This window comes from Cryptomeria japonica, chromosome 8, assembly GCF_030272615.1.
Source record: "Cryptomeria japonica chromosome 8, Sugi_1.0, whole genome shotgun sequence".
In the NCBI taxonomy this organism is placed as follows: Eukaryota; Viridiplantae; Streptophyta; class Pinopsida; order Cupressales; family Cupressaceae; genus Cryptomeria; species Cryptomeria japonica.
The window spans coordinates 34270158-34294013 of NC_081412.1; the positions used below are offsets into that span (position 1 = coordinate 34270158).

General features: G+C 37.2%; 1 pseudogene; it reads left to right on the top strand.

Moving 5' to 3' along the window:
• The first annotated feature begins 1896 nt into the window (after window positions 1-1896).
• On the top strand, window positions 1897-23739 carry LOC131064593 (sesquiterpene synthase Cad-like; annotated as a pseudogene).
• The last annotated feature ends 117 nt before the right edge of the window (window positions 23740-23856 follow it).

A 23856-nucleotide genomic window follows, 5' to 3' on the forward strand; every position in this document is an offset into this window, starting at 1 on the left:
TAATAGTAGAAAAGGTTAACAAATTAATTAAATAAATAGAAATATTTATTTAATCAATAGAGGACATAAGGCTGAAAGAATTAAATAAATTATAAATATTTATTTAATTAGCAGACAATTTAGGTATCTACACTAATGAACATGCAATCTAAATTTTTATCTATGTATACAACAAGCCTAACTACTAAATTATATTATTATAATCTAGTTAAAACCCTAAATTTTGCATGTCACAATCCTTGAGTTCTACTATTGATATTTTTATAATATTATTTCTTATAATGGGCTATTAAAGTTATCTGTAGTTAATAGAATTGTAATCTCAATTAGAAGTTATGTTTTTTCTATTAACTTCTCATTTCTTCAATTTTTTAGTAGGTATGTAGAAGCACATTGCTATTCTCATTTGAAGATCTTCTCCACTTGAAACAAAATATGTAATAATCAATATAAATTCAATTGGTTTCTTAATTTGGATTTTTCTTCTTCAAAGTTCTCAAGATAAATGCATTATCTTGAGAGTTTTAAAAGCTATTCCTTGAGTAATAATATTATAATTACATATGGATAGATAAAAAAAAATCCTAGTTGGTTTGAGATCCTATACTTGTCTACAATGTAAGATGAATTAAACATAAAGAGGATAAATAATAAATAAATAAATGAGTATTATGATAAAATTTTTATCATAATAGTTATTGAGATAAAGAATTTGAAATTTTAAAATAATATTATTGAGATTATTAATAAGATTTTCTATCTCCCAAAAAATACCCATGACCATATAAAATCATATGCAATATTCACGAGTCACATTTTAACAAATTTTAATTATAGACTTCTCATTTAATATATAAACTAAGAAATATGATGAAATGTTCTGATTATCTATTAAACTACTAGGAGAGGCCCAAGCCATTACATAACCACGAAAGCAAAGAAACCAAGGGTCTCACTACGAGTGACAACCCTGAACTAGAGAACAAATTGACAAAAAGGAACAAAATCCAACTGACACCCAAAGCCAAACAACCAAAAAAAAGACTAAAGACTAGACTATAAGCCAAAGAAAACAAAAAGTAAACAACCACACCCACCACCAAAGACACGAACCAATGGTCTACTTGGTGAGGCTCTTTTCAATTTTCTAGTCTCATCTCATCGCTTTCACTTTCTCAGAGAAGTAGAACCTCTTGTTCGTACCTTTTCTAGAAGAAATAGTAGGGGAGTACGGTGTAGATTTCACATTGGACAACAACTACTCTTCACACTAGCAAGAGATGATTTTGTTTGTCATTTCTTTTTATCATGCCTTTTGTCAATTTCCTCATGAATGGCTTGGAGAGTTGTAGAGTTCTTTGACACTTGGTTGTTCAAGGTCATCATCTCCTCCATCTTCCATTTGAGGGTCACCTAGTTATCATTCAATGGTTTTGGCATTCAAAATTTAAGCATATTACTAGATTGTGATAATATAAAAATAGGAAGATTTATCATATAAAATTCTTTAGATGACATATTCATTTGTGATTTTTATTAAGTTTAATCTTGATAAAGAATAATTGATAGTTATTATATGTGCATGAAGGTACTTTTAATCTTTAAATTAGTTAACAAAATTTTTATTTCTAAGTGATCCATTATCATATTAAAAGTTCGATATTGTAATGTGATTAGATGTGGGTTTTCTTTTTAATAAAAAAATAATCAATTATTTTTTGAGAGCTCGAACCTTTTAACTTGTTATACTAATCAATTCATCTTACCACTTAACCAAATAAGAGGTCCTTAGATGAGGCTTCATTAATTTTTTCAACTTGTAGTTTGTAAATATTTTCTTGAGTTATTAATTTAGTTCGATCATTGTTAAAATTAATATAATCTTATTTAATTTTGATTGTATAGGTTGAATATGTTATGAAGAACCCATGGAAGTGTAGAGTCCCTAGATGGGAGGCATGGAACTATATCAAAATATTTAGACAAGACATTAATTCGTCAATGTGCATGAAGGAAGTTTATGAGTAAGTCCAAGCATCATTTCATATGAACCTTTCTAAATAATTTACACAGTAAGCTTTCATTCAATTATTCTTAATATAAATTTATTTATTTTTTCTAACTAACCAAGAGTATCATATTGTCTAACTAACCAAATCTAATCTAATTAGTAATAATATTTTACACTTTGTCTTTCAGAATGTCAAGTAACAAAACGAAGAAGATTTTGCAAGAGTATCATATTGTCTAACTAACCAAATCTAATCTATTTAGTAATAATATTTTTTACTTTGTCTTTCAGAATGTCAAGTGACAAAAGGAAGAAGATTTTGGAATTGGCCATACTAGATTTTAATAGTTTGCAAAATCAACACCATAATGAGCTCAAAACTTTATCCAAGTAAGGGAAATATATAGAACTTTATCCTTGTTTTAAATGTATATTTTTTTTTGATCGATAAGAGGCCATGGCCAAATAATTTTATTAATCATTTTTAATTTTTACATTACTCCACTCATGTGGGCACTAGTAGGAAAGAGTGGAGGCAAGAAAACTCCAGCCTTGCTCGGACCATAGTCCAGCTGATTTTATCTAAATATACAATAGTTTTAGATTTTAATAACACATCATCACCCCAAGCCAGGGTGAGCAGGTGGGAGGGTGTTTCTATTTTTCGCTCCCTTACAAGCCCTAAATTACAAATTACAAATTTCAAATTTGGGTAGTCATTTATCCCTCAACTTCTCATGGCTTGGCTCTGAAGTTATTCTTTGATTGTATATAGTATCCCTTAATTGCCTCAAAGATATACCTCTTTGTCCTGCATGGTTAGTTTCTCAAACACTTGGCAAATTGTTAGTATCATTCAGTCAATTATCTCAAATCAAATTTTATTTGTCAAGCTAGAAAATTTCTACAACAAAATATCTCGTGAGACTTATCCTCACAGATCATAAATAAAGAGATATAAAATCTTATATAGAGTTGGGTTTCCAATATCATATATCTTAGGGCACCAATCATGATCATCTTTTGACCCATCCAAACAATGTATCTCCAATTTACCAACTCTTGTTTTTGCTCCTAGATACTATCCCTAGTAAAGGATAAGATCCAAGCTACAACAACAAGAGTAGGTAAATGTGATTCAGTCATTCCAACCTTCCCTTCCCTATAAATTTATAGCAGAGAGGATGATGATGTAAATGATTATTCAAGGAATCATGATCATCCTTTCACCCATCCAAACAATGTATCTCTAGTTTACCAACTCTTGTTTGTGCTCTTGGATGCTATCCCTAGTAAGGATAAAATCCAGGCTGCAACAACAAGAGTAGGTAAATGTGATTCAGTCATTCCAACCTCCCCTTCCCTGTAAATTTATAGCAGAGAGGATGACGGAGTATATGATTATTCAAGGCTGGATATAACCTTTGTACAAACCCTAAATTTTGCATGTTTGCCACTTATAAGCCATAGTCTTAAGATATGACAGAAGGATTTCAAAATATAGAAATCTTCAGCAAATGGCACTTGAGTACTACAGCTAGTGTTTAATGTTTTAAAATAAGCCAATATTACCCCCCTGATGTGATTTCCACCAATATGAATAAATACCAATAGATGCATGCATCCAGATGCTTGTAAATATCTAGAGTATCTATTCAAAATGCTAGGTATCAAAACAAAATGCTAATATATTTTCCCCTCTGTGTGTCTATATAAACAGATATTTCATCATACCTATTTAGTCTTAGTAACTTTTAGAAATTACAGTTTCATCAAACTAATTTAATGTCCTGCAGGTCACTTAAGTTTGTTTTTAAGATTCGATACTAATTAATATCTTCGCCACGGTCTTTGTTAGCTAAACATTTAACCCTGTTTTTGTAGAGATAGTAATCTACTTGGATCACCAATATAATCCAGACATTTAGTGACAATATTATCCCATACAAAATTAACTCTGTTTTACTATCAAAAAAGGCCCCATGCACTCACAGAGGGCTGAGCCCACTCACTCTGACCCAAAAGGCATGGTAGAAGCATTCTCATTGTCCAGAACTAGGCCCTCAACCTTGAGGAAGTCCTCAAACCAAGTGGATTTTGGAAGGTGTCGCAGATGAAATAAATAGAGCAAAAAGTTGACATTCCTATTGATTGCCTCAATCCTCTCCTTGGTGAAGGACTCACTGTAGACACCTAAAATTGTCATGTCTAATTAAATAAACATTTTATTTATTTAATTACTTTAGCCTAATTCTTCTATTAATTAAATAAATCTTTATTTATTTAATTAAATCATTTATCCTCTTCTAGCCTTATTTCTCATTTAAATAAATACATTTATTTATTTAAATTATCCTTTTCCTAAATTAAATAAATATCTTATTTATTTAATTGATCTCACTTCCTCTATTAATTAAATAAATCTTTATTTATTTAATTAATTTATTAACCTTTTCTACCCATGACACATGTCATTTATCTCTTAATTCCTACACTACCTACCCCTTTCATTATTTTATTACTTTCTCTACCTACCCTCTAATCATAGCCGACCTCCTTTTACACCTCTCAATCTTATCCCTCCATTTCTTATAGTGTCTTCTATATAAGGAGATACTTCCTTCATTATCAAACCCTAATGAACTACTTGATCAATTGGCTACACTACGATCCTACTTGCAACCACATTCCGTTCTTTGTTGAGCTCTTGTGCACATAAAATCTAAGAGCAAATATATCAAGCAACATCAATGGAGATAGGAAGAATGGAGATCAAAAACCCTATTGGACATGTGATGGTATAATCTTTATGATTTCGTTTGATTTGCATTGTCTTAGGTAATCTTCATATGTTATGGTGGATCTTTGTTGTTGTTAGGCTAGGGTTTTGTGGTTGAATTCATTTAGCCTTTCAATATTGTTATTATTGTTATCCATTTTCACCATATACATTTTGGCACGCCCGGTGGGACTCTTGTCCCTTTTTGCATTTAACATCCTTGTTGCAGATTTTGTGTTTTGAAGTTGCAGATCTGACATTTTCAACAGCATTTTGATATTTTCACGTCTGCGTACTTTCGGATTGCGTTTTTGACTTTCTGGCACATCTGCGACATCTGGAATCGCGTTTGTGTTATCAGTAGTATTTTATTTTTGTAGGTTCTGGAAATCGCGTTTGTGTTCTAAAGTCACATCTATGTCCAGACATTGCGTCTGTGTCGAGACATCGCGTCTGCATTCTAGAGCCACATCTGCGTCACACAGAACCGCGTCTACGTCAGGAAGTCATGTCTGTGTTGAGGGTAATCATGTCTGTGTTCACCGATTTCATATTTTGGGGTTTATTGATTTAGTTTTGGATTTTTGTATTTAAGGTTTTAGATCTGTTTTATTTTGAGCTAACATTTTCAGATCTAGCTAACGAAATTGGTGCATCTTGTCTTGAAAGAAAAATCATTTGGTTGAAGGCCCCTATTTTTCACAAAAGTCTTTTGGGTTTAAAATTTACCTAACTTGTGTGCTTGCAGGAAGGGGTGATTATTTGAAACAACCCAAACTACTAACAACTCTTTGTTGCAGGTCCTTGGCAAGGGTTTTCGGATTTTTATTGTGTGCCTTGTTTTCATAGACTAGAAAACACTTCAACTGGTGCACTAAAATTAAATCATTATCTTTTCTGTTTTGAGCAATAGGCTCTTTTTGTTTAATCTTTAGAGGGCTTGTCTTCCCGTGTGGTCATTAGGACTACTAGTGAGAATAGAACGACCCAAGTGGTAGTGAGGAAAACCCACCTCTTCTGAACCACTATAAATAAATGTATTCATGGTGAAAACTATGGATAACGTGTGCTAATTAGTTCATACCGACACTATGTCTCCCCATAAACCCATTTGATCAAATTTATTTGATCAGTTGTAGGGCATAACCCCTACCGACTGGGAGCCTTCTGTATTTATAGAGCTGAAAGTGCCGCATGTATGGCCACACGAGTGGATGCCCTTACTAGCACCTTTTTGTTTTAGAAGCCCAAATCCTTCTAGTTGTTAGGGAAGGAGGTCGGACCTCTGGTAGCGGCCCACACACATACGGTTCTTAGTAGAGATACAAAGTTTGCCACGGGGAGTTTTCGTGGGGACTAATGCTTGGCTGACCCAAGAAGTGAGTGCTGAGGGTGGAGCCAGTGAGGTCAAGCATCTAAGTATCCACTCTGAATAGCATAGCCTCGGGGGTAAAACCCCATGTGGGATCAACAACTATTGTCTTGGCCAGCCATAAGAATTGTGCTTGACTTATTTTAAATATTCAAAACATTCAAGACCAAATAGCAAAACATTATGTCTTTTGTGTCTTCAAGTGTATGCAAAACATTTTTACATTGAACAACACACTTTTTATTGGAATCATTTTGGAGTCTAGACACTTGCAAACATTGTGTCTTCATCAACACTATGTCCTCTTGTCACGAAAAATAGCCAAACTGTCAGATTTGGTCACAACAAAATGACTTCACAGATAGGAAAAAATTGCACAAATTTTGCAAAAACGCGTCTATGTTTGACATAATAGTGTCTGTGTTGCATAATCGCATCTATGTCTAGAATCAACATTACACTTTGCAAAAATTCAGAAACACGTCTATGTCTGACATAATAGCGTCTATGTTGTATAACCACATCTGTGAAGGGCAGAAACGCGTCTATGTTTCCAGAATCAACAGTGCACTTTGCAAAAATCTCAGAAGCGTGTCTGTGTTAAATAGAACCATGTCTGTGTCAGGAAACCGCGTCTATGAAGTATACAGGCGCATCTATGTTCAGAATTGGAAAAATTTTACAGTCCAGCAAACAAGAGCAGTCAGTTTCAAAATTCTTGAGCTTCCTAGGTCATTTCTCCAGGGTTTCATTTAGCATTCAACCTATCTTTGGGTCTCATACAGTCCATCATTGCTTCACATCTCACTTTACATTCACAATTGTCTAAACTTGAGTCAAACGGTCACTTGCTTGTCCTCATCATACTTTGTCAACACACTACATACAACAACACTTTGCTAAGTGGTCCCTCATCAAGGTCTCTTACCTTTGGGTCTCATTTGGTCTTACTTAGAGTCAAGGTCAACTTACCTCATCAAGAGAAACTATCCTCTCTTTGGAAGTCACACCTACTCTACTACATACATACTTGGTCTTACACTTTGGACATTGCAAGTACACTTCAGATTCATTTACATTCCATCCAACTCTTGGTCTTCCATACTTTCTCCATTTTTCATCTAATCTCACACATCTTGGTCAATACCTAGTTCAAGGTTGAAACCCGTCTTCAAAAATCTAGGAGAGAAACTAAAGAGGCTCAAGAGTCCGCAAACATGAGTGTTTATGAGTATGAAAATGATGTCTTTTTCAATACTGATCATACTACATTACCTGACATGGATGTCTATAGAAACATTCCAAATGTTGAGAACATGGACACTACAAATAACAATGATACACACAATGACAATATGGACAAGTTTTCAGTACATTCAATAGATGTGGAAGAATCCATTAAGAATCCCCATTTCAATCGATTGGTTGAGGAAATAATGAGGAGGGATAGATAATACTTCTTACAAATGATGGCACAAACTGGAGCCAAGATACCTCATGATTTTGACATGTCTCAAATAATGGAAAATCAACAGTCGCAACAACCTCACTCCAACATGGATCAAAGGAGACCTAATAGTGGAGGAAATAGAGGACCATATATGGTACCGAAATCACCATCATCTTTGCTTCAAAAACTAGAGGTCCCACATACACATGGTCAAGCATATGATACTCACCTTTGTAGACCATTATGGAAGTCTTATGCAAAAAGATATGCTCAATCACATACCAATGCTAAGGATCAACCACCAAAGCAATTGGATATTCAAAAGCATGCTCAAAATTTGGACAGAAGGAAACCCCGTGTCAAATTTGGGGGCAACACATTAGAACATGACATACCTGTAGACTATGGTATACATGGACAAAATAGATATGGCGTTCCTCAACATGAATCTATACCAAGTGGTCCATATACGCAGCATCACTATAGACCTCCTCCATATGAACATGTGTATGATCAATATCATCCATATATGCAACATGCTCCTCCTCCAATGGGTGCCTCAAACATGGGGCATGGTTCAAGAAGTCGATCTCCACCTAAGATAAATTTGGAGCAACAAATCAGGGACTTACAAAAGAAAATGGAGGACATAAATACATCAAAGCCAACATACACAATGAGAGACATATGTCCTTATCCATTTGACAAGAGCATTCCAATGCCTCCATTTCCTACACACTTTGTGACGCCTAAATTTGATAAGTATAGAGGAAAAGGGGATCCTAAGGCACACATAAGACAATTTTTCACAGCTTGCATTGAAGTAGCAGTAGAAGAGACATATTTGATGAGATTATTCCCACAAAGCTTAGGTGATCAAGCTATGGAATGGTTCTCCCAGCTCCCACCTGGTATTAAGTCATGGGGTGACTTAGCAGAGGCATTTATTCAACATTTCTCCTACAATATAGAGACAGACATATCAGTTACTACTTTGTGTAACACCAAGCAAAGGGATGGAGAATCTTTTGCATCATTTTTACAAAGATGGAGAAATCTAGCCAGTAGATGCTCTTATGAAATTCCACAAAAACAAATGGTAGAAATGTTCACCCAAAACGTTAACAAAGACATTGGCTATGATCTAAGGAAAGCTTGTTTGTCTACCTTCAAGGACATCATTGAAAAAGGCTTAGTGACAGAAAAGGTCCTAATTGAGCAAGGAGTCATTAAGATATTCAAGGAAAATAAAGATGACTTTAAGGGAAAAGACAAGCCGAGATTTTGGAACAAAAACAAGAACACAATCAATGATGGTGTTGTTGACGCCAACACAGTACGACCCAAATTTATCTTTTCAGGATCAAGTCCTACAAACAATCAGGTGAATACTCAAACAACTTCTAGATCAGAAAGGAAGTACACCCCATTGAGAGAACCACTTGAGTCAGTTTTCAAGAAACTAGTGGCAAACAAGGTAATCACAGTTCCAGATTTTCCTCCATATGAGCCAAAGGTCAAACCAAATTGGTGGAATGATGATGAATATTGTGAATTTCATAAGAGCAAGGGTCATAAGATAGGAAATTGTCATCGACTGAAGAACATCATACAAGATCTCATTGATAGAGGTGACATTGAGATTGAGAGACACTCATCCAATCAAGAACATGAGATGTTTAAGGAACCGTTCCCAAAGCATGACAAGGGAAAAGCTAAAGCCACAGATGACCAAACCAACTATACCAGAGAAACCTATAACTATGATTCAACAATCAATCACATCTCGATGGACAATTATGTCTCTACCATTATCATCAAGGACAAAACCCCCGAGAATTCTACTCAGAGACCCATGATTGTCCTAAAAGGTCTTGGATCTTCTTCCGAACCTACCTCTAAATGTCACGTCACAACTTGTCGAGGTAAAATCACTTTGCAAGGTGCTCCAACTAAAAACACCACTTCCTTATCAACCAAACCTGAGTATGACCTTGTAGAACAATTAGGGAAGACACCTGCGCTCATCTCCATCCTTGAACTATTACACATATTCCTTGCTCATAAAGATATTCTTGACAAAATCTTGAGAGACATCACCGTTCCTACTGATCTGAACGTGGACCAGTTTCAAGCCATGGTGGGATACCTTTCCGTTCAACATTCCCTTACATTCATAGAAGTTGACGATGCCTCCATAAGTCAGCCACATAATGCACCACTACATGTTGAAGCCTTCATACACAAACATCGAATAAAACGAGTCCTGATAGATGGAGGAGCTGGTCTAAACATTTTTACATTGAGCACAATTAAACAATTGGGATATTCTGATAAAGCTGTGAATGATACAAATCAAATCACCATCAAGGCATATGATGATGAAGAGCATTCGTCCGAGGGCACAGTCACTTTGCCTCTCAGAGTTGGGCTAGTTACAAAGGATGTGGTTTGTCAAGTCCTAGATCTAGATCTCACTTATAACATATTGCTAGGACGTCCTTGGATTCATGAAATGAGGGCAGTCCCATTGACATATCACCAATGCATTAAGTTTCCCCACAATGGAGTAGAGGTAACAGTTAATGTTGATCCTAATCCGTTCATATACTGTAATAACCTGAGATCAAAAACTGAGACCATCATTCCTAGTAATCGCGAAGCTGTTCCTTCTTCGGCATACATTGATCCTGAGTCATTAAAACCTTTGACATCAAAACAAGGTGAGCTAAAAGGCAAATTTCAGGACAAAGGCATGGGGGAATACACTTTAAATCAGACCATGTACTTACAGAAAGTCATGAGTTCCCCAAAAGAATATGGAAGACCACATCCTAACAAGCAAGTATCCATTATGGTACTCAAATGGGACCCTGGGTGAACTGGAAGAGGAAGATCTATACAAAATGCTTTACAAAGACATTGAAGATAACACACAAGATCATATCAGTCTACCATGTGAGAAATATGGCAAGGGCTTCAAGATTCTACAAAAATTCGGGTACGATGGAAAAAGCCCTCTTGGGTTATGAAAGGAAGGCATCATTGAACCTTTACAACCTGAATTGACATTCAAAAAGGAATGCTTGAAAGGACTTGGTTTCCTGACTTCCAAGGTCCACGCTCAAAGGATAGAAGAAGCCTTACAAATCAAAGCTGCCAAAATTCAATAGGAGGATCGCTATTCCATAGACTCCAACGAATGGGAATGGGGTTTAGATAAATCCTCTAGTGACTACGAGCTCACCGAGACATTTAGAGAGCCAGATGAACCCATAGAAGAAGAGGAATTTTATAAAAAGTTTAGAGTTGGTCAAGAAACAACCCATGAGGATTCCACATAGTCCTTGTCTCAAGGCTCTTGGTTGACATCACATAGGATGAGAACACCTGTCCTGGAATGCGCTACTACTGATGATAATTTGGATTTGCTCGCAATCGAGACTGATGAGGTGAGTGCCATTGATGACCTCGATAATTACCTTAACATACCCGAATATAACTGCATCTTCACTCATAGCCCCACTAACTTCAAAGACATTGAAGGCCTTCCCCTTGTTCACCACCAACTCATTGACTGAAATCATGAAGGACCTACATAGTTTGACACATTCCAAAATGATGAATCTATTATTGACTATCTTGGCATACGAGATGATCTTCCCCCTGGGGACCATAAAGTGGGATACACTATAGAACTCAACAACGTGGCATATTTTGGTGAGGGTGTCGGACCTTCCAGTCGCAGAAATGTGAAAATAAGAACAAACTAAGGGTCTTATGGTGAAAACCACACTGTGGTGCTGTCTGACCCCAAAAAAGTAAAAAGAAAGGATGTATCTGAGGGCGAAAACCTCTCTGAGGCACCCGAAGATGGAAGGCTCGACATTCTCCCAGCATCATATGAGGAAAAGTCATCCATGTTGGTAGAAGAGACTATCAAAACAAACATTGGTACAGAAGAGGTTCCACACAACATATTCTTGGCTCAATCATTGACGGAGTCAGAAAGGTCAAAATTCATAAGTTTCTTCAAAGAACGACAAATCAACTTTGCATGGTCATACGCTGATATGCCTGGATTAGATCCGGATTTGGTAATGCATCATTTGACAGTCAAACCAGGGGCAAAGCCAGTGAAATAGAAATTAAGAAAAATGCATCCACAAGTGTCATTACTAGTCAAAGCAGAACTTGAGAAATTATTGGATGTCGGATTCATATGCCCAATTGACTATCCTGAATAGATCTCTAACTTAGTGCCTATTAGTAAACTAGATTGCAGCATCAGAATATGTACAGATTTCAGAGACATCAACAAAGCTTGTCCAAAGGATGACTTTCCATTACCAAATATTGACTTGATTGTTGATCTCATAGTAGGTCATGAAATGTTATCATTGATGGATGGATTTTCTAGTTATAATCAAATAAGGATCACGCCCGATGATCAACACAAAACATCATTCACTTGTCCTTGGGGAACTTTCTGCTAGAATGTCATGCCCTTCAGGCTAAAAAATGCAGGTGCTACATATCAAAGAGCCATGATTACTATCTTTCATGATCTCATGCACGTAACCATGGAAGATTATGTCGATGACCTCTTGCGCAAATCAATAGACAAAAATACACATTTGGACATACTTTCAGTCATCTTTGATCGATTGGAAAAATACAAAGTAAGATTAAACCCCAAGAAATGCGTTTTTGGAGTAACCTCCGAGAAGTTCCTAGGATTCATTGTATCCAAAAGAGGAATCGAAGCTGATCCAGCAAAAGTCAAGGCCATACTAGAGATGTAACCACTAAGAAATATCAGTCAACTTCGGTCTTTACAAGGGAGACTCCAGTCCATACAAAGATTCATCGCACAACTTGCAGATAAGTGTAATCCTTTTCAGCACCTACTACATAAAAACATCAAATTCAAATGGGATGATAACTATCAATAGGCTTTCCAGACACTCAAAGATTATCTTCTGAATCCACTAGTTTTGATGCCACTAGTTCTAGATCAGCCTCTATTACTATACATATCAACTACTCCAACAGCACTGGGGGCACTCTTAGCACAACAAATTGCTGAGGGCAAGGAAAAAGTAGTATACTATATCAGTCGCACATAGGTGGGATATGAGCTAAACTACACACCAATCGAGCATGCGTGTCTCACCATGGTCTTTGCTTCACAGAAATTATGATATTACATGCTCACTCATAAATCTAAGTTGGTTGCAAGGATAGATCCATTGAAATACCTTCTCAATAAGGCAACACTTACTAGGTGATTGGCCAAATGGGTAATGATCCTGAGTGAATTCGACATCGAGTATGTGGATAGAAAAGCAATAAAAGGACAAGCCATCGCAGATCAATTAGCAGACGCTCCCATGATTGATGATGTTCCCCTAAGTTCAGAATTTCCAGATGAATCTATTTTAACAATGTCACATGCAAAGCCATGGCAACTATACTTTGATGACTCATACACACAACATGGGGCAGGAGCTGGCATCCTCTTTATAACTTCTCAAGGGGATTCTATACCAAAAACATACCACTTATCATTTCCTTGCACTGACAATATAGCAGAATATGAGGCATTAACAACTAGATTACGGATCATAGTTCAGTGGAAGATCCAGGAACTTCATGTTTTTGGGGACTCTCAACTTGTCATCTGTCAAGCAACTGATGATTACCAAACAAAAGATGAAAAATTAATGCCTTACAAACAAATGGTGGATGACCTAAAACAACACTTCACAAAGATAGATTTTGAGCAGATACCAAGAGAGAAGAATTGCGCTGCAGATGCCATGGCTACAATTACGTCATTGATCAATCTACCTCCAAATGAGACCCTCTATGAGTTCTTGGTGGATAACCTTTTGGTTCCTTCATATGAGATCATTCCTACTAAGATGATATGTGTCATCGGTCCTGAGTCCCAGTTATATGGTTCCATTTTCACATACCTTCGTGACAATACCCTACCTCCTGATCTATCAAATAACCAACGTTGCACCTTCATTCGTCAATCCTCTCGATATGTCATTTTAGCTGATATCCTATACTGGCAAGGTCTAGATGGCACTCTTGTTAGATGTTTAGAAAATGATGAAGCTCAGATTGCATTACATGAAGTACATGAAGGGATATGTGGTCCACATGCTAGTGGTCCTACCTTGGCCAAGAAACTCATCAGGACTGGATATTACTGGCCCAATATGGAAAAGGACTCATATCAGTTTGTCAAGAAATGTAAGCAACATCAAATTCATGGAGACCTCATACATGCACCAGCACAAGAACTACAACCAATTGCATCTCCTTGGCCCTTTTATCAGTGGGGACTCGATCTCATAGGCAAGATTCACCCTCCTTCTTCCAATGGTCATAAATTCATTATTACTACCACAGAGTATTCCACAAAATGGATTGAAGCTGTGCCTCTCACACAAGTCACTGGAAAACAAATTGCTACATTTATCCTCAACTATATCATTTGCCGATTGCGTCCCTTCAAAAATCAGGATGTTCATGAACTCTGTGACCATTTCCATATTTCCCATCATTTCTCCATGCCATATTACCCCCAAGGTAACGATCAAGCTGAGGCATCTAATACGACAATCCTTAAACTCCTCAAAAAGATAGTCAATGACGCTGGTTGTAATTGGCATATCCAACTTAATCCTGCAATTTGGGCCTACCGCACAAGTGTCTGCACACCTACAGGAGCTACACCCTATTCACTTGTCTACGACATTGAAGCCATCTTGCCTATTGAGGTCGAGCTACCCTTTTTACGGGTCTCTTTGCAAAACATCATCAGTGATGAAGACTATGGGTCTCTTGCTTACAAGAACTGGAACTACTAGATGAACGAAGACAAACTACTTTTAATCATCTCAAGGCTTACCAACAACGAATGAGTCACAGCTACAATCACAAATTCAAGCCTCACACATTTGAGGTAGGTGATTTGGTTCTCAAAGAAAATCCTAAAAATTAGCAAGACAGAGAGAAGAAGGGCAAATTCGAACCAAATTGGCTTGGTCCTTACATCATTACAGCAGCATATGGATTTGGGGCATATTAGCTCTCAACTATAGAAGGTGAACCTTTGGAGGATCCTATCAACAACATGCACTTTCGCAGGTTCTACACATAGCTCTTTGGAATATCCTAATTCAAAAATACAAAAAAATTAAAAAAAATCAAAAATACAAAAAAAAAAATTTTAAAACAAAAAAAAAATTGTTACTTGGTGAAAACCTAGCAAACAGGCGCCTTGTGACACAAAAAACATTGAAAAATCAAAAAAAGTAAAGAGAAATAATTTCGTCCAACGGTGAAAACCACTTCAGTGGTGCCCTGGGCAAGTACCATGGTGAAAACTGGGTCACCAACGCCATGTGTAGAGACATTGCTCCTCCCTCCTTCAAGATTCACTTTCATCCTTTCACTTTGCACACACTCACAACCTATTCATTCATAATAAACTTACCCATTCCCATCATGGCTTGTTATTGATCTACCCAGGATTGGTTCGCCATTCATAATAAACCTCCCTTTTCACCTCCCTTTCCATCCATAATAAATCTGATCCTATCTGTGGCTAAGGAAAATCCTACGTCTAGTGATGGGTGTGGAATTGAGAGCATCACATGTTTTGAGGAGTACAGTTTCTTCCAGCTTCCTTTAGTCTATCTGCGCACAATTTGCAATAAAGCAACATTTGCATCACAGATCTGCAATAAAGTTTCATCTTCTCCGCAATAAAGTATCAGTTTCATGGATTTAGTCAGTTTCAAATGAGACACAGTAGCAACAATGGGCTTCAACAAATCAAATCTTTTAATAGACTCAGACAACATATGGTTCAGTGCTATCTATCCTTTCTATGAAAGTAAACATTGTGACCACAATCAAATATGACTTATACAAGTGACAAGAGACACTAACCTTGAGGACTACAGTGGATGTTGGTGTCGAGTCTTGGTTTTCTTTTGATTTTATCTTTTTGGTGACATGTCTTTTAGCTTTTCCGGGATGTCTCTAACTAGAGATTCTATCTCCAGGATGTCTCTGACTAGAAAGGCGAGGATGGGGTATCGTCACCTATTTGTATTTGCTATCTGTGGATTGTCTCTTAGTAATGCTATGACTTGTCCAAGGATATGAGGACACTGTGAGTCTAGTATGAACTAGGGCATTCCTTGTTTGTGACTGTCTTATCTCCATGCAAACAGGTACAATGACTTTCTGGGTTGAACATATGCCTCGATTGTCATAACCTACTTGCCATAATAAAGCTCAATGATGATAATGCACAAGAAGCTCTTTCACTTTCATATCTTCTATCTTCCATCCCCCTTTCTTGATTGACTTCCATCATCCTTCTCGAGTTCGTGTAGCCTGCTATCACATGACTAAGTATAATGACACACCAAAAACATATGCATTTCATGTAGTTGCACCTGCATTACCATATATAAACATTTCATACATACATATAGATATCACAAGTGCATCACATCCTGCACACAACACCTATCAGCACAATTTACATTTGCATTATCATATTCATTTGCATTACATGCATTCACATTTGCATCATGCATACACATTTTAAAACATAAAAGAACAAAAATATTGCATTGCATCATATACATATTTGCATCCATATCATAAGCATCACATAAGAACATCTCATCACATAGGTACACATGCATATAGCTACCGCAAAGATGAATCATCTCATATATATAATCAACAGTGTCATGATACAATGATGTCAAAATCATATGGCTACAATCACCCGAAGGTGTCTACATCATCATACAAAAAATGGTACAATACTGATACATAGGGAGCCCTCTACGGCTATGATGAACTCCCTCCCTCGGAGCCACCTCACTTCGATGGAATCTGAGCCCCCGAAAGACCCACCCCAGGATTATCTCTCCTGTCCCCTCTATCTGGTGGTGGTGGAGGACCCATAACCCCACCACTAGACTCCTGTCTCCTTTGGCTCCCTCCCGTAGCTATCGCTGTCCACGATGGTCTATGGAAGCTCCTTGCCCCCTGGTTCGCTGGCACTGCACCATAATAGAGGTCCTGCTAGTAGGTAATCTCCTCCCTTGCCAGCAGAACATAGGCATATCCAGCCCCTGTGTCCTCTGATGCCTGCCTCCGAGCCCCCAGTGCGGTCTCAGCCTCTATGTAGTGCTAAATGGCCTGATCCCACTCTCACTCAGTATCTCTGAGATGCCTCTTGAGCCTATCCCTCTCCCTCTCCAGGTCCTAGATCTCATCTGCATGTCCCTGGCAGATCTCCCTCAGCTCCGTCAGCTCATCCTCCTCTGCCTCAGCCCCTTGTGGCTCCCCCTGTATGGGTGCCTGCCCCTATGCCTGTGCTTGTACTGGTGCCTGTACTAGTACCTATCCCTGTATCTATCCCTGTACCTATCCCTATACTTTCACCTGTCTGGGACCCTGTGTTGTTGGCACCTATAGCAGCAATCCACCGCGACCTCTCACCACCCGAGCCTGCCTGTCCTCTCCACCCTCCCTCCGTGGTGCCACCCTCCTCTCTCCAACTGCTCCCCTCCTCCTCCATCAACCTCTGCCCCCATCATCTCCATCATCATCCCCATCCCCACCACCATCTCCATCTAATAGCTCTCCTGGATCCATTAGGCGTGGGAATGGATGCTCGGCCCAGTATGTTGTGTACTCGACATCCATGCTACCATCCTCAATCTTCGGCCACATGTCCCAGGGTAGGGGCATCATCTCTACTAGCTATGTAACAGCCTGATCATATAATAGCAATGGCCCAAACTGTGCCCGATCTCTGATAGTCCATGCATACATGCCTGAGCCCCATGGCATCCGCTGAATCCTGCCAAACTACCTACCCACCCTATCCACTAGCTGCCTCTCTAGTTCATAAGGCATCTACCCAATTAGATACCTGCTCTGGAAGGTGTAGGGAAACTCTACTGCATCATCCTCCCACTGCTCACATCCCAGGTATGGCCTCCATATGACCATGTCAATGTCATCAATCACTCGCCGCCAATGCTCTAACCTGCCAATCCGTGGCTGTGAGGTAATCATGTCGTATAAATGAACAAAACTATGCCCGTGACCTCTACCTCTAAAATGTATCAGTCTTGTCACTGGTAGATGCTCATAAGCCCACACCTATAACAGTGTCACCCTGTAGCCCAATCCCACTGACTCGTGGTACACAAACTGATGCAGCTCATAGTACAGGTGTGCTAGCACACACGGTCCCTAGGCATATTTGGTGTGCTGTGTCACTAGTGTCTCCAATGCACCTCCCCAGCCCACAGCCAACCCTCATGTCACTCTGTCCGGACATAGGAACCCACTGATCGCTCCTCCTATCACTGCGGGAAGCACTAATCCTGTAGCAGTCATAGTGTCCCAAGCCACATGTCCTGCCCTCATCTCCAGTCCTGGGTCCCGAAACACTTATCTAAGGGCCTCCCTATCTCCATCTCAATTGTAGGGAATCAGCTCCCCATCGATTAGTATCCTCAAGATCCTGTATACATCCTCTAGGGTGACTGTCATCTCACCCATCAGCAAATGGAAAGTACAAGTCTCGGAGTGCCATCTCTCCGCCAGTGCAGTCAGCAGTCCCATGTTCACCTAAAACTCAGGCACATACAGAACATGTCTCAATCCCATAGTCTCAATCGCAGCTTGGTCCTCGAAAGTCAACTCAGGTCGCAATCTCTGAGTCGACGGGAATCTCTCCCATGACTCCAACATCGTCAAATACTCATGTAGTCAAGCAAATCAATCATGTCAGTCATCGTGGCATTCACTGTTCATCACAAAATGCTACTTTTTATCTAAATGCATCTAGCATTCTATCCTAGTGACACTCACTATTCATCACAAAGTGTTTCTTCTATCCTAGTGGTACTCCCTGTTCATCACAAAGTACTACGTGTTATGCACTCCTTGTTCATCACAAAGTGCTGCTCACATTTGTACTCCCTGTTCATCACAAAGTGCTGCTCATATTTTAGTACTTCGTGTTCATCACAAAGTACTCTATCTTGGTACTCACTGTTCATCACAAAGTGCCTTGATCAATTCTAGTCTTCCCTAGAGGACCTGTTTGAGTGTATCCTCTCAGCAGCTTATCCAATCGATAGCGTATGTTCATCACAGAACTGCCGATTTGACCTAGAAGACACAAATTCACATTTTTCTGACACAAACGCGCTTTCCTGACATAAACATGCTTGAAGACTGCATAAACGTGCCTATTTTACACAGACACGCCTGAAAGACATAGACGCACCTATACTCTACACAGACGCGCCTGGGCGACATAGATGTGCCTTCTTGGCATAAATGCACCTACACATCACAGACGCGGTCGAATTCATCACAGACACATTTTTGACACAGATGTGCCTGGCACAAACACAGATGTGCCTCGCGAGCATAGATGCGCCTGGCACCAACGTAGACGCACTTGGCCATTTTTGGACTTTTTTGGACCCTATTCTAAGTGCATTTATTGCCCTATCTACCATGCATTAATGATAGCAATAAATGCATCAAAGTACGAGGTGGTTTTGTGGTACTTACCGGCTCTCTTGCCTCTGCTAGCCTCTGGAATCGACGAACGCAGTCGAATCTGTGAACAAAAGCCATCGCTGCTGATTGCTACTGCTCTATTTTCGCTCTGCACTCTGCTCTCGTGGATGTGTGGATAACAATGAGGATGTATTTTGCCCATGGTCTATCTTATAGACTACCCTAGTCCTAGCCCTCATTTCCCAGGTCAGTCCTCATTATCCCATGACTCTGTCACTTTATCCGGTTAGTCCGTTCTAGCCTTTCTTTCTTATCAAGAGATTGTCTGCAATCTTTTTAGACATTTTCATCCAATCTCTCGAGGGGGCTTATCATTCCCATCTTGGGGCAACTCTATATCAGTTCATCTTATCTTCTTTGAAACAACGCGACAAGCCGCATTCTCTCAACGAGGGGCAAAATGTAGACACCTAAAATTGTCATGTCTAATTAAATAAATATTTTATTTATTTAATTACTTTATCCTAATTCTTCTATTAATTAAATAAATCTTTATTTATTTAATTAATTCATTTATCCTCTTCTAGGCTTATTTCTCATTTAAATAAATACATTTATTTATTTAAATTATCCTTTTCCTAAATTAAATAAATATCTTATTTATTTAATTGATCTCACTTCCTCTATTAATTAAATAAATCTTTATTTATTTAATTAATTCATTAACCTTTTCTACCCATGACACATGTCATTTATCTCTTAATTCCTACACTACCTACCCCTTTCATTATTTTATTATTTTCTCTACCTACCCTCTAATCATAGCCGACCTCCTTTTACACCTCTCAATCTTATCCCTCCATTTCTTATAGTGTCTTCTATATAAGGAGATACTTCCTTCATTATCAAACCCTAATGAACTACTTGATCAATTGACTACACTACGATCCTACTTGCAACCACATTCCGTTCTTTGTTGAGCTCTTGTGCACATAAAATCTAAGAGCAAATATATCAAGCAAGATCAATGGAGATAGGAAGAATGGAGATCAAAAACCCTATTGGACATGTGATGGTATAATCTTTATGATTTCGTTTGATTTGCATTGTCTTAGGTAATCTTCATATATTATGGTGGATCTTTGTTGTTGTTAGGCTAGGGTTTTGTGGTTGAATTCATTTAGCCTTTCAATATTGTTATTATTGTTATCCATTTTCACCATATACACTCACCACCCATGGAGATGATAGGGAATCTTGAGACCAGCCTATTGTTTTGAATGAGAATATCATAGTTTTGCGGCCTTGGAATGGTCCATTTGCTGTTGATATTGACTAAAACCTGCTCCAGATCACCTAAGATAGAGGCAATGAAGACCTCTTTACACAGAGCACCTGTATCCTCGCATTTTTTGGAGGATGTAACCATCACAGCAAGAAACATGGTGGCCACATCTATGTTAGCTCTAGTTCTGTCTGAATTTGTGAGAAAGTCTAGGCCCAGGATGTTCTCAACCACATCAATCACTAAGATATGGGGAAGTCGCATGATGTGCTTGAGATGGTCTATGGTAATAGCCCCTTCAAAAGCCATTTGCATCTTCGAACTACATAATTTGATTGGGGTATCCATCACCTATTATTTCTCAATTCTAGGACTATGTTGGATTACAGAGCTTCTTAATTTAACCTAAAGCTTGGTTTAATAGCCGAATGGGTTAATGATGTGAAAGTTCTAAGTTTACTCATTCATTATAAATACATGTGAGCCGTAGCCCACTTTGGATGAATCTTATTGGTTAAGAAATAGTGCATATCCTTAAATGATGCGCTGTTTCTGGGAAAATTGTGTTGAGGAGCCATGATTAATTTTGGCGGATGATCAAACGAGTACACCTCACACCGAAGCCCTGACTTGTCATAATGGTCAAGATTTCTTGAGGATCATACACGCTTTGATGATCAGGCACTCCTATCAGAGGGTTTATTATTATATAATTGCTATGTTTAGATATGAGTGCCTCTGCCTACTAAGTTAATAATTGCCCTCTGTTCCGTGAGATGAGAGACATATAAGCCTCTAAGCATAGTGTTTATGAATGTATATTTAATTAATTCAGGTTTAAGATAAAATGTTCTATAGGTATGTCTGTGTAAATTTTAAATATGATAATTTGTTTACTAACTATTATTATTGGTTTTGGGTTGTAAATATGAATTAATTTATATATGAATTAATATCTATATATATATGTCTGTATATATATATATATGTTTCTAAAGTATACATGTATAGAAATATATGTATCTAAGGTATATATATGTATTAATTTTGATATGTTTGTTATATAAATATTATTACTATTAGTTTCTGATAATTAATATAATAAATTTCTATGAGAGTCAATATATGTGTTTATATATCTATATATATCTATATCTTTGTATATATATCTGTATATATACACAGATATCTATATATATATATATATATATATATCTTCTAGATGTACTTTTAATTGTGGATGTTTTTATCTAATTATGGTTTAAATATTTGTAGTCTTCTGTGTATGAGAAGGTTTTGATAAAATTGTCAAGTATATTAGTTAATTACTATGGAGCCTTAGAAGATTTCAATCAAAGGATTTTGAGGATAGGTAAGGCTTGGCTCCTACTGATTTTATGTATATGAGCCTCTTATATGAGCTGTCATGTGGTATGAAAACTATTTATATTTTTTGTGTTTAGTTTTAAAATAATGTTTTAAGGGGTAATGTTAGGAGCTACATGAATTATTGTCTTACCATCAGCTCGCATGTTAGTGAGGGAATCAACTCTTTTGTTGCCTTCCCTATAGATATGATTAAAGATGACCCTGTCAAATGTTTTAATGTTTGTTAATACCTTAGCTAGGGAGGCATTTAGCTTCCAATCAAGCATTGCCCCTTTTCTAAGGGCATTGATGATAATGGCCGAGTCTCCTTCAATGATGATCCTTTTAATATTGAGTATAATACCTAGATTTATTCCAATAGCAGGTGCTTGCATTTCTGCTACATTATTTGTACAATTGCCATAGGGGAGGGCCATATAGGCCACCTCATCCCCATTTGAGTTATGAAGGCTGCAACCAAGACCCACTCACCTCGGGTTACCCCTCGAGGCACCATCAAAGTTTAGTTTAAACCATCCGCTATTAGTTTTAAATAAATTTTAAATTAATCTATTTAAGGATTTCATTATGTTCCTTGTAATGCTAATAGGGTCAAATATTTTGGTTTTTGGGATACAAATAAATAGATGGTGGAATGACACAAAAATAAAGGAACAAAATTTCTTCAGGCAATGACATGTGGAGTTCTATTTTTTGTATACATGTGGAATTTATGAGAAAGAACTCTCTGCAATTAGGCTTTTCTTTGCTAAAGTGGGTACACTCATTACTCTTCTTTATGACATTTTTGACACTTATGGAACCATCGATGAGCTTGTACGTTTTGCATCAGCTTTGATCAAGTATGTAAATATATTATATAATATGTTATTATGATAACCTTTTCTTGTATATGTTGGTATTATTTATGTATATGTTATTTATTATAATTCTAATGTTAGATGGGACATTTCAATGATGAATCAACTTCCATAATATATGAAAACATGTCTCCAATTTGTCCACGAAACATACACGGAAATAGTTGTTGAGGTAGAGAAGATACATGGTCTATGTGTGCAAAAGTGGATGCTTGATAATGTAAGTTATTTGAATGTAACAAAATCTAATTTAGAGTTTAAATATCTAAAAAATATTAGTTCATTTGGATTTTGTTTGAAATTATTTTTTACCGTAAATCTAATGGTATATTTTTTTATTTTAAATTGAAGTAGAAGACTATTATTCAGGCACAACTTCAAGATGCTGAGTGGATCACTAAACAATATCATCCAAGTTTGACTGAATATTTAAAGAGTTATGTACCATCTACAATAGTTCTAGTGCTCTCATTATTTCCCATGCTTTTAATTGACACATTTTTTCATGATGATATTATTGAAAAAATGAATAAGTTCTAAAGTTGTGTTGCATGCAGATGTCGACTAGTTGATGACTCCAAAGATTTTCAGGTACATATCCACTATTATGTAAATAGTGTTGATTCATTATTCATTCAGTATACATTCTAATAAAAAAAGACATAAATATTTATTTCAATTATTTTTTGAAGGATGAGAAAGAGCATGGAGAGAATGCATCATAGATAGAGTGTTATATGAAGGACAATCCTGGAACAACAAGGGAGCAAGCTTTAGATCATATCAATATGCTTATTGAGTTAAATTTTGAAGAATTGGTGAAATGCCATATATTCTATGAGTATGACATACCAACTACTTGCAAGAGATTATAATTTTATATGTATAGGTTAGTAGCTTTCATTTTTAGGGATATGGATAGATTTTCTAAATCCAGCAAGGGTATTAGGGACGACATAATGAAAATTCTAGTTGAACCTATATATTTTTAGAGTATAAGTGGGAAAAATTAATAGATTTGTTTAGTAGCATAGATATGTGTGTATGTTGTATTATATGTATGAAAAATATTTAAAAGATATAAGTTTTAAGATTGTAAATGAATGTGA